Source organism: Ranitomeya imitator, chromosome 3, assembly GCF_032444005.1.
Source record: "Ranitomeya imitator isolate aRanImi1 chromosome 3, aRanImi1.pri, whole genome shotgun sequence".
Lineage (NCBI taxonomy): Eukaryota > Metazoa > Chordata > Amphibia > Anura > Dendrobatidae > Ranitomeya > Ranitomeya imitator.
In genome coordinates, this window is record NC_091284.1 from 507,357,817 (window position 1) to 507,374,748 (window position 16,932).

Consider the following 16,932-nt stretch of genomic DNA (forward strand, 5'->3'; position numbering starts at 1 on the left):
ACACCGGGGCAGGAGGATCAACGGATGGAACCACAGGCGCCACGTATCTCCGCAACAACGACCTATGGAACACATTATGGATGGCAAAAGAAGCAGGAAGGGCCAAACGAAATGACACAGGATTGATAACCTCAGAAATCTTATACGGACCAATGAAACGAGGCTTAAACTTAGGAGAAGAAACCTTCATAGGAACGTAACGAGATGACAACCAAACCAAATCCCCAACACGAAGTCGGGGACCCACACAGCGCCGGCGGTTAGCGAAACGTTGAGGCTTCTCCTGGGACAATGTCAAATTGTCCACCACATGAGTCCAAATCTGCTGCAACCTATCCACCACAGTATCTACACCAGGACAGTCCGAAGACTCAACCTGCCCTGAAGAGAAACGAGGATGGAAACCAGAATTGCAGAAAAACGGCGAAACCAAAATAGCCGAGCTGGCCCGATTATTAAGGGCGAACTCAGCCAACGGCAAAAAGGACACCCAATCATCCTGATCAGCAGAAACAAAGCATCTCAGATATGTTTCCAAAGTTTGATTAGTTCGTTCGGTTTGGCCATTTGTCTGAGGATGGAAAGCCGAGGAAAAAGACAAATCAATGCCCATCCTAGCACAAAAGGATCGCCAAAACCTCGAAACAAACTGGGAACCTCTGTCAGAAACGATGTTCTCCGGGATACCATGTAAACGAACCACATGCTGGAAAAATAATGGCACCAAATCAGAGGAGGAAGGCAATTTAGACAAAGGTACCAAATGGACCATCTTAGAAAAGCGATCACAAACCACCCAAATGACCGACATCTTTTGAGAGACGGGGAGATCCGAAATAAAATCCATAGAAATATGCGTCCAGGGCCTCTTCGGGACCGGCAAGGGCAAAAGCAACCCACTGGCACGAGAACAGCAGGGCTTAGCCCGAGCACAAGTCCCACAGGACTGCACAAAAGAACGCACATCCCGTGACAAAGACGGCCACCAGAAGGATCTAGCCACCAAATCTCTGGTACCAAAGATTCCAGGATGCCCAGCCAACACTGAACAATGAATCTCAGAGATAACTCTACTAGTCCATCTATCAGGGACAAACAGTTTCTCCGCTGGGCAACGGTCAGGTCTATCAGCCTGAAATTTTTGCAGCACCCGCCGCAAATCAGGGGAGATGGCAGACAAAATTACCCCCTCTTTGAGAATACCCGCCGGCTCAGGAACACCCGGAGAGTCAGGCACAAAACTCCTTGACAGGGCATCAGCCTTCACATTCTTAGAGCCCGGAAGGTACGAAACCACAAAATCAAAACGGGAGAAAATTAACGACCATCGAGCCTGTCTCGGATTCAACCGTTTGGCAGACTCAAGATAAGTCAAATTCTTGTGATCAGTCAAGACCACCACGCGATGCTTGGCTCCTTCCAGCCAATGATGCCACTCCTCGAATGCCCACTTCATGGCCAACAACTCACGATTACCAACATCATAGTTACGCTCAGCAGGCGAAAACTTTCTAGAAAAGAAAGCACATGGCTTAATCACCGAGCCATCAGAACTTCTTTGCGACAAAACAGCCCCTGCTCCAATCTCAGAAGCATCAACCTCAACCTGAAACGGGAGCAAAACATCTGGCTGGCACAACACAGGGGCAGAAGAAAAACGACGCTTCAACTCCTGAAAAGCCTCTACAGCTGCAGAAGACCAATTGACCACATCAGCACCCCTCTTGGTCAAATCAGTCAACGGTTTAGCAACAGTAGAAAAATTAGCGATGAAGCGCCGATAAAAATTAGCAAAGCCCAGGAACTTTTGCAGGCTCTTCACAGATGTCGGCTGAGTCCAATCGTAAATGGCCTGGACTTTAACAGGGTCCATCTCGATAGTAGAAGGGGAAAAAATGAACCCCAAAAATGAAACCTTCTGAACTCCAAAGAGACACTTTGACCCCTTCACAAACAAGGAATTTGCACGAAGGACCTGGAACACCATTCTGACCTGCTTCACATGAGACTCCCAATCATCCGAAAAGACCAAAATATCATCCAAATACACAATCAGGAATTTATCCAGGTACTCTCGGAAGATGTCATGCATAAAGGACTGAAATACTGATGGAGCATTGGAAAGCCCGAATGGCATAACCAGGTACTCAAAATGGCCCTCGGGCGTATTAAATGCTGTTTTCCATTCATCGCCTTGTTTAATACGCACAAGATTATACGCCCCTCGAAGCTCTATCTTGGTGAACCAACTAGCCCCTTTAATACGAGCAAACAAATCAGACAGCAACGGCAAAGGATACTGAAATTTGACTGTAATTTTATTAAGAAGGCGGTAATCAATACAAGGTCTCAAAGAACCATCCTTTTTGGCCATAAAAAAGAACCCTGCTCCTAACGGTGATGACGACGGGTGAATATGGCCTTTCTCCAAGGACTCCTTTATATAACTGCACATAGCGGCGTGCTCTGGCACAGATAAATTGAATAATCGGCCCTTAGGAAACTTACTACCAGGAATCAAATTAATTGCACAATCGCAATCCCTATGAGGAGGTAGGGCACTGGCTTTGGGCTCATCAAATACATCCCGATAATCCGACAAAAACTCTGGAACTTCAGAGTCCATCAAATTCAGGGCAGCGCCTGAATCCACAAATGCCATAACAGAATAGGATGACAAAGAGCAAATCAGAGTAACAGACAATAGAAATTTAGACTGTACCGTACCAATGGTGGCAGACCTAGCGAACCGCTTAGTGCGCTTAGGACAATCAGAGATAGCATGAGTGGAATCACCACAGTAAAAACGTAGCCCATTCCGACGTCTGTGTTCTTGCCGTTCAGCTCTGGTCAAAGTCCTATCACGTTGCATAGGCTCAGGCCCATGCTCAGATAGTACCGCCAAATGGTGCACAGCTTTACGCTCACGCAAACGTCGACCGATCTGAATGGCCAAGGACATAGACTCATTCAGACCAGCAGGCATGGGAAACCCCACCATGACATCCTTAAGGGCTTCAGAGAGACCCTTTCTGAAGATTGTTGCCAGGGCACATTCATTCCACTGAGTGAGCACAGACCACTTTCTAAACTTCTGACAATATATCTCCGCTTCATCCTGACCCTGACACAGAGCCAGCAAGATTTTCTCTGCCTGATCCACTGAATTAGGTTCGTCATAAAGCAATCCAAGCGCCAGGAAAAACGCATCAACATCACGCAATGCCGGATCTCCTGGCGCAAGGGAAAATGCCCAGTCTTGAGGGTCACCACGCAACAAAGAAACAATGATCTTTACTTGTTGAACAGGGTCACCTGAGGAGCGAGGTTTCAAGGCAAGAAACAATTTACAATTATTTTTGAAATTCGAGAACTTAGATCTATCACCAAAAAACAAATCAGGAATTGGAATCCTAGGCTCTGACATCGGATTCTGAACCACAAAATCTTGAATGTTTTGTACCCTTGTAGTGAGATTATCAATCCAAGAGGACAGACCTTGAGTGTCCATGCTTACACCAGTGTCCTGAACCACCCAGAGGTAAAGGGGAAAAGGGAGACAAAACACACTGCAAAAAAACAAAAATGGTCTCAGAACTTCTCTTATCCCTCTATTGAGATGCATTAGTACTTTGGGCCACCTGTACTGTTATGACCTGGTGGTCAGGACAATCATGGACCTGGTGGTTAAGAGCACACAGAATGACCTGATAGTTACTGATAATAAGGACGAGCTCTGGGACGTGGGAACTCTACTGACCGCAATCCCTAATCCTATCAAACACACTAGAAATAGCCGTGGATTGCGCCTAACGCTCCCTATGCAACTCGGCACAGCCTAAGGAACTAGCTAGCCCTGAAGATAGAAAAATAAAGCCTACCTTGCCTCAGAGAAATTTCCCAAAGGAAAAGGCAGCCCCCACATATAATGACTATGAGTAAAGATGAAAATACAAACACAGAGATGAAATAGATTTAGCAAAGTGAGGCCCGACTTACTGAACAGACCGAGGATAGGAAAGGTAACTTTGCGGTCAGCACAAAAACCTACAAAAAGACCACCCAGAGAGCGCAAAAAGACCCTCCGCACTGACTCACGGTGCGGAGGCGCTCCCTCTGCGTCCCAGAGCTTCCAGCAAGCAAGACAACAATGAAAATAGCAAGCTGGACAGAAAAATAGCAAACCAAAGAAATACAAGCTGGAACTTAGCTTCTGCTGGGAAGACAGGTCACAAGAACGATCCAGGAGTGAACTAGACCAATACTGGAACATTGACAGGTGGCGTGGAGCAAAGATCTAAGTGGAGTTAAATAGAGCGGCAGCTAACGAATTAACCTCGTCACCTGTGGAAGGAAACTCAGAAACACCCACCAGAGGAAGTCCATGGACAGAACCAGCCGAAGTACCATTCATGACCACAGGAGGGAGCCCGACAACAGAATTCACAACAGCTTCCATCCACAGCACTTAAAAGAAGGGATACCGAAGGGTCAGTTCTACAGAGTCAAAAGAAACTGTACCCGGCAAGAGGACTTCTTGGTACCGATAAATGTCCTATGGTTTAATAGTATTCTAGGGATAATATACGTAATCTCTTGGTTGGGGTTCTCCACTTATTGTTGAGGGGTTACCCATACCAAATGGACCGTATTTTAGCAATTGGTCCTTTAGAGTTTATGTTATTTAGCAACATGCGTTTGCTTCCCTCTGTGCTGAGGATTTTTGTATGGTGTGTGGTATGGCGAGATATGGGTTCTTTCTTGTCTTGAGGTGTATGGAGGTGTATGGTTTGCTATTACTCACCAGTTAAGTAATACGATCATGGGGACTAGTGCCCCGGGCATATTGTTTCTAATAGTCATCCCTGTTTAGTGCATGTTTGCACCTTTTTTGCAGGTTATAATACCGTTAACACTGTGCAGGCTATATTTCAGCCCTGGTCTTTCATTCATTTTTTGTTATTCTGGTTTCTTTGCACTTTACATCAAGTGTCTCCCCTGGGTCTGGCCCACCTGTGGGGATTACACTGATGCATGTGTATTCTGCCTCTTTGGCACTTCTTTGATATTTTGATACATGTATAGTGGGGCTGAATTGCGACACTCTGCTATATGGAGTCTTGAGGCCCTATTCTTTCACTAGTTTAGATAGGTTATCCTGCCTGGGTTCCATTTTCACAGAACAATTTTTGGTTACTATGTTGAAAGACTTACCTTGCTATGCCTGTAATAAACATATATCTGCTTTCAATGTTATGTACATTACTGTGAGCTTTACAGTTTTACATATGATGATTGGATAATCTTGTACAACATTAGAGCTGTGTGACCATATTAAAGCTAGCTTGTATATATATTGTTTACCTTCCACTGTAAATTTTGTTGTCCATCAGAGTTTTCATCTTATTCAGGTGCTGGTTTCATCATGTATTCTTATTGGGTTTAAGATATGTGGTGGGGTGGTCATCTGGCACCTGAGTTCTATTTATGTGTATCTATGTGTCTTCATACGTTGGTCTCCAGCTCTTGGGCTGTCACTGTGCAGCCGTTGAATCACTGCATTTATATTTACATAGTGTTGCCTAGTACCGGTCATTTCCGGGACCTAGGTCCTTGGCGTTGGTGGGTTCCCAGCTACCATGAGCTGGATACTAGCATGTGTTACCCATGTGCGTCCTTTGTTGCCAGGCGCCGGCTATTTCCGGCTCTGGTACGCCGGCGCCTGCGCGGTGGACTCCACTTTTTTGTGACTGGCGCTCTGTGGCTTGTGTCTGTTGCCCGGAGCCGGTCACTTCCGGGTCCGGGGACCTCGGCGCCTGCGCCGCTGTAGCTGCTGTAAATGGGACGCCATCACATGCAGCCTGTATTACTATACGGGCGATATTGGTTTACACCTTCTGTTGCTAGGCGCCGGACGGTTCCGGCCTCAGCACACCGGCGCCTGCGCAGTGGATACTACGGGATTCCACATGGTTTACCGACTCCACATGTCTGACTTAGTTCCGCCATGCTCAGGAGAGGGTACACAGCTGTGTTGACTTCTACATCATAATTAAAGGTATTTATACATGCGCTGTGGTAGCGATAACTACACCCCTGATGAAGCCACCGTAGTGGCGACATGCGTAGGGTACTCGCTTTTTCTCTGTGCCTGTTACCTATACTGGGTTATTATACCCACTTGGTCTCTCTTTTTGGAGGGAATGATTGGTGTGCATGCCCTGCAACTAGGTAGTTGGCTCTTTTTGAGCATGATAATATGTGCCTGCTTTGGTATGTTCCAGAATTGGGACATTTAGGGCCATTTGGTTTGCCATACATCATACTACCTGGGGAGCTTTGTTATCATATGTATATAGTCTTATGCATTACTTTATTTATTTGAGTGGTACCACCTTATGTGAGCTAATTCCATCGCACTATTTAGGGAGTAAGGGTATTAAGTATGTGTAGCCTCATGCTTTATTTGCTTCTATTTACCTGAGTGCTACCACTTTATGCATTTTATCTTTGGTTCCCAGTAGGTAAGGCCTTATTATGGGTCCTCCTCTGAGTTGCTTTTTTGCAAGCATCCATTTACCTCAGTCCTATTTGTGTCTTATATGATTCATATGTGTCTGTACATTTAGTGTATTCTTTAATAAATATGTTGTCCATATAGGAGTCTGAGGAGTATTTACGCATTTTCTTCCCCCTTTTATCTGTATACAGGCATATGCCTCACCTTAGGCAATTGTTCCTTATGGTTTTTTAGATGTTTTTAATGTGTTTGTCCCGTGTTATACCTTAATAAAGCTGTGTTTGTTGTACAAATCCTTGCTGTTTGGTGATCCCCATTTTATGGCCTTTGCTGTTTTCTTGTTTTCTCTGTACGGTTCTTGCGCTTCAGCATGGAAGGAGCTCAGTCGCAACTCCCTTCCAGCTCCTTAGCTCTCCTGTGCTTCTCCCCTCTGGAACGTTCTACAGATACAACACTGTCCGCTTCTCTTCTCTGGCCTGGAGCTGCAGCACCACGTGGCTGCACGGCCCCAGCTCTCCTGCTCACCTCTCTCTCCTCCAACTGACACCATCTAACTCCTCCTCCAAGCCTGAATATATATATCTGGGGAAGCTCCCCTGAAACCAGGTTCAGCGCTCCCCCTTCTAGCCTGGAATCAGAACATGTTGCATGTATGTACCACCTGTTAAAGGGATTCTCCTCACTGCCAGGCATGGCATCACCCTTCCCGAAAGGAAAGCGACACCACTGTAACAGCCGGCTTCCTGGGGTGTTACAACAGTGCTGCAACTAATCAGTGAGCACAGTAACTCTGAGAAGCTCAGACTGAGCTCACTCCACAGCGGCAGACACTCGGTCCTGGACCTGGGGAGGGTGAGTAAAGTCAAATTTGTTTTTTGTTTTTTTTAACACAAACTGAGAGTGTGGACAAAGGTTTTCTGAAATTGGAAAACCTCTTTAAAAGAAGTGATACTTTTCTGGACTTGTTATATTCTTTGCATGTCATTAGCGTAAGGAAATAATTACAGGGAGTGGAATATCCTGAGCTGCATTTCACTTGTAGCTGAACTGAAAGCTCAATATAAACAAATAAAGCAACGTGCACATTTCACGTATCTGGCACGTGAAGAAACTCAGCGCTGAAATCGTATTTATCAAATGAGGTAATGGGGAGAGGGACTCTGCTTTGTGTCCAGCGAGGATTTCAACAGCGCCAAGGTGTATGATCGCCCTCTAGTGGCTATTTTATGAAATACAAATTGCAGAATGTTTAAAAAATGTGCTAGGAAGGTGTATATCAATGTAACATTAATAAAGTTTTCTACTTCAAAGTAAATAATCCTTAATAATTATTTAACTAAATATTCTGCAAATTTTAAATACAGAGCGCTTCAATAAGTTTCCATTTCCAAGGTCTCTGTTTGCTGTCAGTAAATGGGAACATTCTTGTTTACAAACGGAGGCTGAAAACCTATAGGAACCGTAGTCACATTCAGATGTGATTTAAATTACATGAAAAAAGTGTAAACAGGATTGACACTAATGTATATGTATAAAACATATGTATAAAAAATACACTTGTATATAACATAATGTAAAAAACAAGTACAATTAATATGACTTAAGGAGTTGACCACTATTGGGCACAAGTGATAAGCAAATGTGATGGGATAACGTGCTATCCGAGCATGCTTGGGTATTATCTGTGTATATTGGGCGTTCTCCGATAATGTGATTGAGCCCCTGCAGCTGTATGTTTTACACATTTTTCCCCTCTAAAATTGAAACAAATACCTTAAAGAGTTACCGTCAGTATGAGAAAAAAATTGGATGTCATACGGAGCCACTGTATAGCACAGATACATGCTATTCTGTAAGATCGGAAACTATGATTCATAGCTGCAGCTGTAAAAACACGATTGTATACAAACTGCACAGGAGCGACAAATGAGAAAAAAATCATTCCACTTTTCTAGATGAGGCTCTGAACGATTTTTTATATGGTCATGTGAACCTACCTTATCCATGACAAAAAAAATTGCAGCATGCGCTACTTTCTCCAGAGACTCAGATGAGACTCACCCATTCAAATCTATGAGTGTATAAACACAAAACGATCCCACACGGAACATCCAAATGGCATCCAACAGTTACAGATACATTTCTGTTATAAATCAAGGAAACTGTTATTGAATATGTACGTTTTTTAATATAGTTGTATGAAAACGGATTGCACATGTAAGTCACGCCAACATTACACAGATGTTACATTGCCGCAAAAAGTGTCCACGGAAGAAAATCATGTGTAAATGAGAAAAAAATCATCCAAGTTTTCTTCATGAAACTTGGACGAATTCTCAGATGCTTGCCTGCAGCCGACTTAACTCTGGTTTGTTTGTCTTGTATTACCCTGCTACCCATCTTGACTAAGGCTAGATTCACAAAATCGTGCGTTAGTTCAGGGTCACACCAGAGCAAGTGGGCAGAGCGAGGCTAAGTGCCAGATTTGGCACTTCTCATGGATGCGCCATTTCTGGGACGGCTGAGAGCTGATGTTTTTAGTCTGTGGTGGGGCCAATATCCATGGCTCCTTCCTAGGCTATTAATATCAGCTCACAGCTGTCTGCCTAGCCTTTGCTGGTTATTAATTAGAGGGGGACCCTAAATAATTTTTTGGGGGGCTCCCCCATGTTCATAACCACGAAAGGCTAAGTATACAGCTGTGAGCTGATATTACTTGCCTGGGAAGCTCCATGCTAACTACCCTCTTCCCAGGCTATAAACATCGGCCCCCAGCTGTCCACTTTCTCTCTGCTGTTTAGTACAATTTTTGGTGACACCACACCATTTTTTTCAGAAAATAATTAATTTAATAATAAAATACATGTACAGCAAGCTACACAGGCAAATCACTCATTATACTGTATATTTCAATCACATATATCTATCTATCTACATATATAGAATATTTCCTTTGTAAATGATGTGTAAATGATAATTACTCTATGTAAAAGCTCATGTTAAAATCATATTACAATCGGATCGCATTTGCATGTAAATCAGATGTAATTCGGATGCTAGGTGCTAAAAATCGAATTGTACTTGCAAGAAATTCGAACAACACTTGCATGACACTCATCCCACTTTTCTGGGCCGATAGCGGGATGTTTTTTTTTAACCGTGATGGGTATGAACCCTATGTCCCGCTATAATACTTATTTTTATTCACTTATTTTACTCCCCTATATAGCGCCATTAATTCCACAGCATTTTACAGACATTATCTGCACTTGTCCCCATTGGGGATCACAATCTACAATTCCTTATCAGTATGTCTTTGAAGTTACACTGGCTGGGCTCTGTCTCTTCCTCGGTAGTTTACTCCTGCTCCTGATTAGTGGAGCTACATAGAAAATCCTTCTATTGCTTCACCAAATAAGCCTTGCATTGGTGTGACAGGGGCCCTCAGACACTCCTTACGGAGGGCCCACTCCCATCCTGTGTCACCCCCACTGACATTACTAAGGCTGAGAGCGGGCCCTCAGGCCTCTAGACTTAAGGGTTCTCTCACAATGGGGAGTAGCATCCAATGATTCTCTCATACGAGAGAATCGGATGCTATATTTAAGTAAATGACCTTCTGCTCAAACTTGGTTGTGAGCGTGAGCAGAGTGTCATTTTATAGTGATCCGATTCTCCCGCATGCAAGAATCGGATCACAGGTGCTGAGAAGATGGAGAACTTAATTTCTCCATCTTCTCCATTCTGTGAGTTGGCGTATATTGGACTGCACTCGGATGACAACCGAGTGCAGTTCGATGTTTTTCACGCATCCTTAGATTTGTAGACCCAGCATGAAAAAGAAAACATTAGTCGGCACTGCTCTATAGTATCTGATGAAACATCAGATAGAACTCGTTCAAGTTACACTCTGGCTACTTGACAGTGTGAGCGAGCCCTTAATGGCAGAATCTGATCCACAAAACGGATCAGAATAGGGCATGTTCTGAGTGTCGTCCAAGACATTGACACGTTTTTAAAAATGAAGTGAGTTTGAAGTTGCTGGAGAGGGCAAATGAATGGCATCAATACTTTCATCTTACGGCAACTGCCTACACACTCTGTACACTTTGGGCCCTGTATTGTACTCCACCAGGAGGAACTCAGGGCCCACTGCAACAGAGTAAGATCTGACAGTGGCTCTGAAGATGTCATTCTGGTACTTAACAACAGTATGGGTATCATTGGCTATCATATGAAGGTTTGTATGACCCTCCAAGGTTATGCTTCCGAAGACCATCACTGACTCACCACCAAATCATAGGCAATTGCCAGGGGTGAACCTAGCCACACTGCTGCCTGAGGCGAACCTCAAAACGGCGCCCTCCCCCCAAACACATATACAGTACAGCCCCCCTATAGGGCTCCCATCTCATATACAGTCCCCCCATACATTACATGAGTGATAACTATTGTACATTCTACAATAGGTCATAAATCAGACAGTATAGTCCTCCATACAGTATTCTGGGCACCACAGTGCTCCTTACAGAATAATGAGCCCCATATATTGCTCCATATAGTATAATGAGCCCCATATATTGCTCCATACAGTATTGTGGGCACTGCACAGCACCCCATACAGAATAACATGCCCCATATATTGCTCCATACAGTATAATGAGCCCCATATATTGCTCCAACAGTATAATGAGCCCCACATGATGCTCCATACTGTATAATGGCCACACATGATGCTTCATACTGTATAATGGCCACACAGTGCTCCATACTGTATAATGGCCACACATGATGCTCCATACTGTATAATGGCCACACAGTGCTCCATACTGTAAAATGGCCACCCATGATGCTCCATACTATATAATGGCCACACAGTGCTCCACACTGTATAATGGCCACACATGATGATCCATACTGTATAATGGCCATACATGATTCTCCATACTGTATAATGGCCCCATATGATGCTCCATACTGTATAATGACCACACCGTGCTCCATACTGTATAATGGCCACACAGTGCTCCATACTGTATAATGGCCACACATGAAGCTCCATACTGTATAATGGCCACACATAGTTACTCCTACACACGTGGCTGCGTTCCGTACACCTTGCACACACGGCTCCACTCCGTAGTCACATGGCTCCGCTCCATACACCTCGCACACACCCGGCTCTGCTCCATACACCTCATATACACCTGGCTCCGCTCCATACACCTCATACATACACGGCTCCGCTCCATACACCTCATACACACACAACTCCGCTCCATACACCTCATACACACACGGCTCCGCTCTGTACACTTCGTACACATTCAGCTCCGCTCCATACACAGCTCCGCTCCATACACCTCATACACACATGGCTCCACTCCATACACCTCAAACATACATGGCTCCACTCCATACACCTCATACACACACGGCTCCACTCCATACACATCATACACACACGGCTCGGCTCCATACACCTCATACACACACGACTCCCCTCCATACACCTCATACACACACGGCTCCGCTCCATACACCTCATACACACACGGCTCCGCTCCGTACACTTCGTACACATTCAGCTCCGCTCCATACACCTCATATATACACGGCTCCGCTCCGTACACCTCGTACACATTCAGCTCCGCTCCATACACCTCATACACACACGGATCCGCTCCATACACCTCATACACACACGGCTCTGCTCCGTACACCTCGTACACATTCAGCTCCACTCCATACACCTCATACATACACGGCTCCTCTCCATACACCTCGTACACACATGGCTCCACTCCATACACCTCATACATACACGGCTCCACTCCATACACCTCATACACACACGGCTCCGCTCCATACACCTCATACACACACGGCTCCACTCCATGCACCTCATACACACATGGCTCCGCTCCATACACCTCATACACACACGGCTCCGCACACTTCGTACACATTCAGCTCCGCTCCATACACCTCATACACGGCACCGCTCCATACACCTCATACACACACGGCTCCGCTCCATACACCTCATACACACACGGCTCTGCTCCATACACATCATACACACACGGCTCCGCTCCATACACCTCATACACACATGGCTCCCCTCCATACACCTCATACACACACGGCTCCGCTCCATACACCTCGTACACATTCAGCTCTGCTCCATACACCTCATACATACACGGCTCCGCTCCATACCCCTTATGCACACACGGCTCCACTCCATACGCCTCATACATACACGGCTCCGCTCCATACACCTCATACACACACAGCTCCGCTCCATACACTTCATACACACATGGCTCCGCTCCATACACCTCATACACACGGCTCCGCTCCATACACCTCATACGCACATTTACCATGGCAACCAGCACAGCAGAGTCCTGCAATCCATGGAGGTCCCAATCATGTGACCCCCTGACTCCTCCCCTCCTGTGACCTCATCACAGGTCCTGTTTGCACACAGCAGCCAATATGTGGTGTGCTGCTCTGCAGGTGCTGGGATGACTGGCTGATATTGCACACCATGGGTTGTGAGCAGGAGCGCGCACACCACACTAGTGACAGCAAATGTCAGGGATTATGAAGAGTTGGCACCAGGTGTTCTGTCTGCCGTTCTGCCACCCCCTGTCTTTCAGTGACGACTGCCACCTGAAGCAAAGGGCTCAACTTGCCCCATGATAGCGGCGCCCCTGGCAATTGCCCATCACAGTGGGCAGAGCTTTGGCCACATACACCCATACTGTGATACTGTGCTTAAGAGTTTCCTTAATTTTTTGAGATTTGAGTATTTTAACCCCTTAAATCCCTGAGGTATTTTTGCTTTTGCATTTTCATTTTTTGCTCCCCTTCTTCCCAGAGCCATAACTTTTTATTCTTCTGTCAATATGGCCATGTGAGGGCTTGTTTTTTGCGGGACAAGTTGTACTTTTGAATGACATGACTAATTTTACCATATTATGTACTAGAAAACGGAAAAAAAATTCCAAGCGTGGTGAAATAGCAAAGAATTTGCAATCCCACACTTATTTTTTTATTTTTTTTTTTACTAGGTTCACTAAATGCTAAAGCTGACCTGCCACTATGATTCTCCAGGTCATTATGAGTTCATAGACACCAAACATGTCTAGGTTCTTTTTTATCTAAGTGGTGAAAAAAAATTCCAAAATTTGTTAAAAAAAAAAAAATTATGTCATTTTCCGATACCGGTAGCGTCTAAATTTTTCATGACCTCAGGTTGGGTGAGGGCTTATTTTTTGCATGCCAAGCTGATGTTTTTAATGATACCATTTTGTTGCAGATTAATGCAATGTTGAGGCGACCAAAAAAATGTAATTCTGGCATTTTGATTTTTTTTCTCGCTACACCGTTTAGCAATCAGGTTAAGGCCTCTTTTCCACTTGCGAGAAAAAAACGGTCCGAATTACGGACCGAAAAAACGGATGTAACGTATCCGATTGTCATGCGAGTGTCATGCGATTTTTTTATCGCAACATCCGTATGACATCCGTATTGCTGTCCGATTTTTACGCACGGGTGTACTTTGAAAAGACGGTAATTCAGCGCAGTGTACACTAAAATCACACTGACAGGTTAGATTAGAGTAGATATATACACATAGAATAGGTATATATACATATATATATATATATATATATATATATATATATATATATATATATATGTCAGGGAGACACCTATATATATATTTATATTTAATGCAGCTCTAGATAGCTTAAAAGCCGGTAATTCAATTGCCGGCTTTTGCTATCTCCTTTCCAAACCCGACATGATATGAGACATGGTTTACATACAGTAAACCATCTCATATCCTCTTTTTTTGCATATTCCACACTACTCATGTTAGTAGTGTGTATGTGCAAAATTTGCGCGCTCTAGCAATTAAATTTAAGGGTTAAATTGCGGAAAAAATTGGCGTGAACTCCTGCGCAATTTTCTCCGCCAGAATGGTAAAGCCAGTGACTGAGGGCAGATATTAATAGCCTGGAGAGGGTCCATGGTTATTGGCCCTCCCTGGCTAAAAACATCTGCCCCCAGCCACCCCAGAAAAGGCACATATGGAAGACGTGCCTATTCTGGCACTTGGCCACTCTCTTCCCATTCCCATGTAGCAGTGGGATATGGGATAATGAAGGGTTAATGTCACCTTGCTATTGTAAGGTGACATTAAGCCAGGTTAATAATGGAAAGGCGTCAATTATGACACCTATCCATTATTAATCCAATTGTATGAAATGGTTAAAAAACACACACACACATTATTGCAAAGTATTTTAATTAAATAAATACACAGGTTGTTGTAATATTTTATTATACTGGTAATCCACCTGAAGACCCTCGTTCTGTAAAAAAGGTAAAATAAAAAAACAACAATATCCCATACCTTCCGATGATCAGTCTCGTCCCACAATGTAAATCCATCTGAAGGGGTTAACTAATTTTACAAGCAGAAGCCTGCTAATGAAGCTCTGCTCCTGCCTGTAAAACCCCAGAGAATGAATGGAATGTAGGTCAATGACCTGTAGTTACCTTCAGTCGCGGTGATGCGCCCTCTGCTGGATGTTCTCATATGAACTCAAAAATATTCTGAAAAGTTCCCAGGCTCGAGTTCATATGAGGACATCCAGCAGAGGGCGCATCACCGCGACTGAAGGTAACTGCAGGTCAGTGACCTACATTCCATTAATTCCACTGGGTTTTACAGGCAGGAGCACAGCTGCATTAGCAGGCTTCTGCTTATAAAATTAGTTAACCCCTTCAGATGGATTTACATCGTGGGACGAGACTGATCATCGGAAGGTATGGGATATTGTTGTTTTTTTATTTTACCTTTTTTACAGAACGAGGGTCTTCAGGTGGATTACCAGGATAATAAAATATTACAACAACCTGTGTATTTATTTAATTAAAATACTTTGCAATAATGTGTGTGTTTTTTAACCATTTCATACAATTGGATTAATAATGGATAGGTGTCATAATTGATGCCTCTCCATTATTAACATGGCTTAATATCACCTTGCAATAGCAAGGTGACATTAACCCTTCATTACCCCATATCCCACCGCTACACGGGAATGGGAAGAGAGTGGCCAAGTGCCAGAATAAGCGCATCTTCCAGATGTGCCTTTTCTGGGGTGGCTGGGGGCAGATCTTTTTAGCCAGGGGGGGGGGCAATAACATGGACCCTCTCCAGGCTATTAATATCTGCCCTCAGTCACTGGCTTTACCATTCTGGCGGAGAAAATTGCGCGGGAGCCCACGCCAATTTTTTCCGCGATTCAACCTTTAAATTTATTAGCTAGAGCGCCCAAATTTTGCACATACACACTACTAACATTAGTAGTGTGGAATATGCAAAAAAAAAAGGGGATATGAGGTGGTTTACTGTATGTAAACCATGCCTCATATCATGTCGGGTTTGTGAAGGAGATAGCAAAAGCCGGCAATTGAATTATCGGCTTTTAAGCTATCTAGCGCTGCATTAAATATAAATATATATATATAGGTGTCTCCCCGACATATATACTGTACATATGTATATATACCTATTCTATGTGTATATATCTACTCTAATCTAACCTGTCAGTGTGATTTTACTGTACACTGCGCTGAATTGTCGGCTTTTCAAAGGACACCGGTGCGTAAAAATCGGACAGCACTCGCATGGTGCGAGTGCTGTGCGCTTTTTTTCTCACACTTATTGACTTGCATTGGTGAGTCTCGTCCGAGAATCGCAGCAATACGCAGCATGCTGCGATTTTTTTCTCAGTCCGTTTTCGGCTGAGAAAAAAATCGCAAATAGAATGTCACCTATTGAATAACATTGGTCCGAGTGCAATCCGATTTTTTATCGGATTGCACTCGTCCGTTTTTCTTGCAAGTGGAAAAGAGGCCTAATCCTTTTTTTTTATTGATGGATCGGGCGATTCTGAACACGGTGATACCAAATAAGTGTATGTTTGATTTTTTTATTGTTTTATTTTTAATGGGGCGAAAGGGGGCTGATTTGAACTTTTATATTTTTTTTAGTATTTTTAAAAACATTTTTTTTACTTTTGGCATGCTTCAATAGTCTCCATGAGAGACTAGAAGCTGCCACAACCCAATCACCTCTATGTAGTAGAATTAGTCACTTGCTATGTGCGCCAACATCTGGGTCACTTCTTTCAACATGTTTTCAGTGTTTTTCACCCATTGACTTGAATGGGTGGTGAAAAAAAAGCGGAAAAAACACAGGTATCATGTCTTGCTGATTTTTTTTGCGGGGGAGAAAAGTCAAGGACAGCAGGATGTAACGTCACAGCCAAAGTACATTTTCAGAGAGGTTTGGGTGTGGTTAGTGATTATGAGGTATTGTT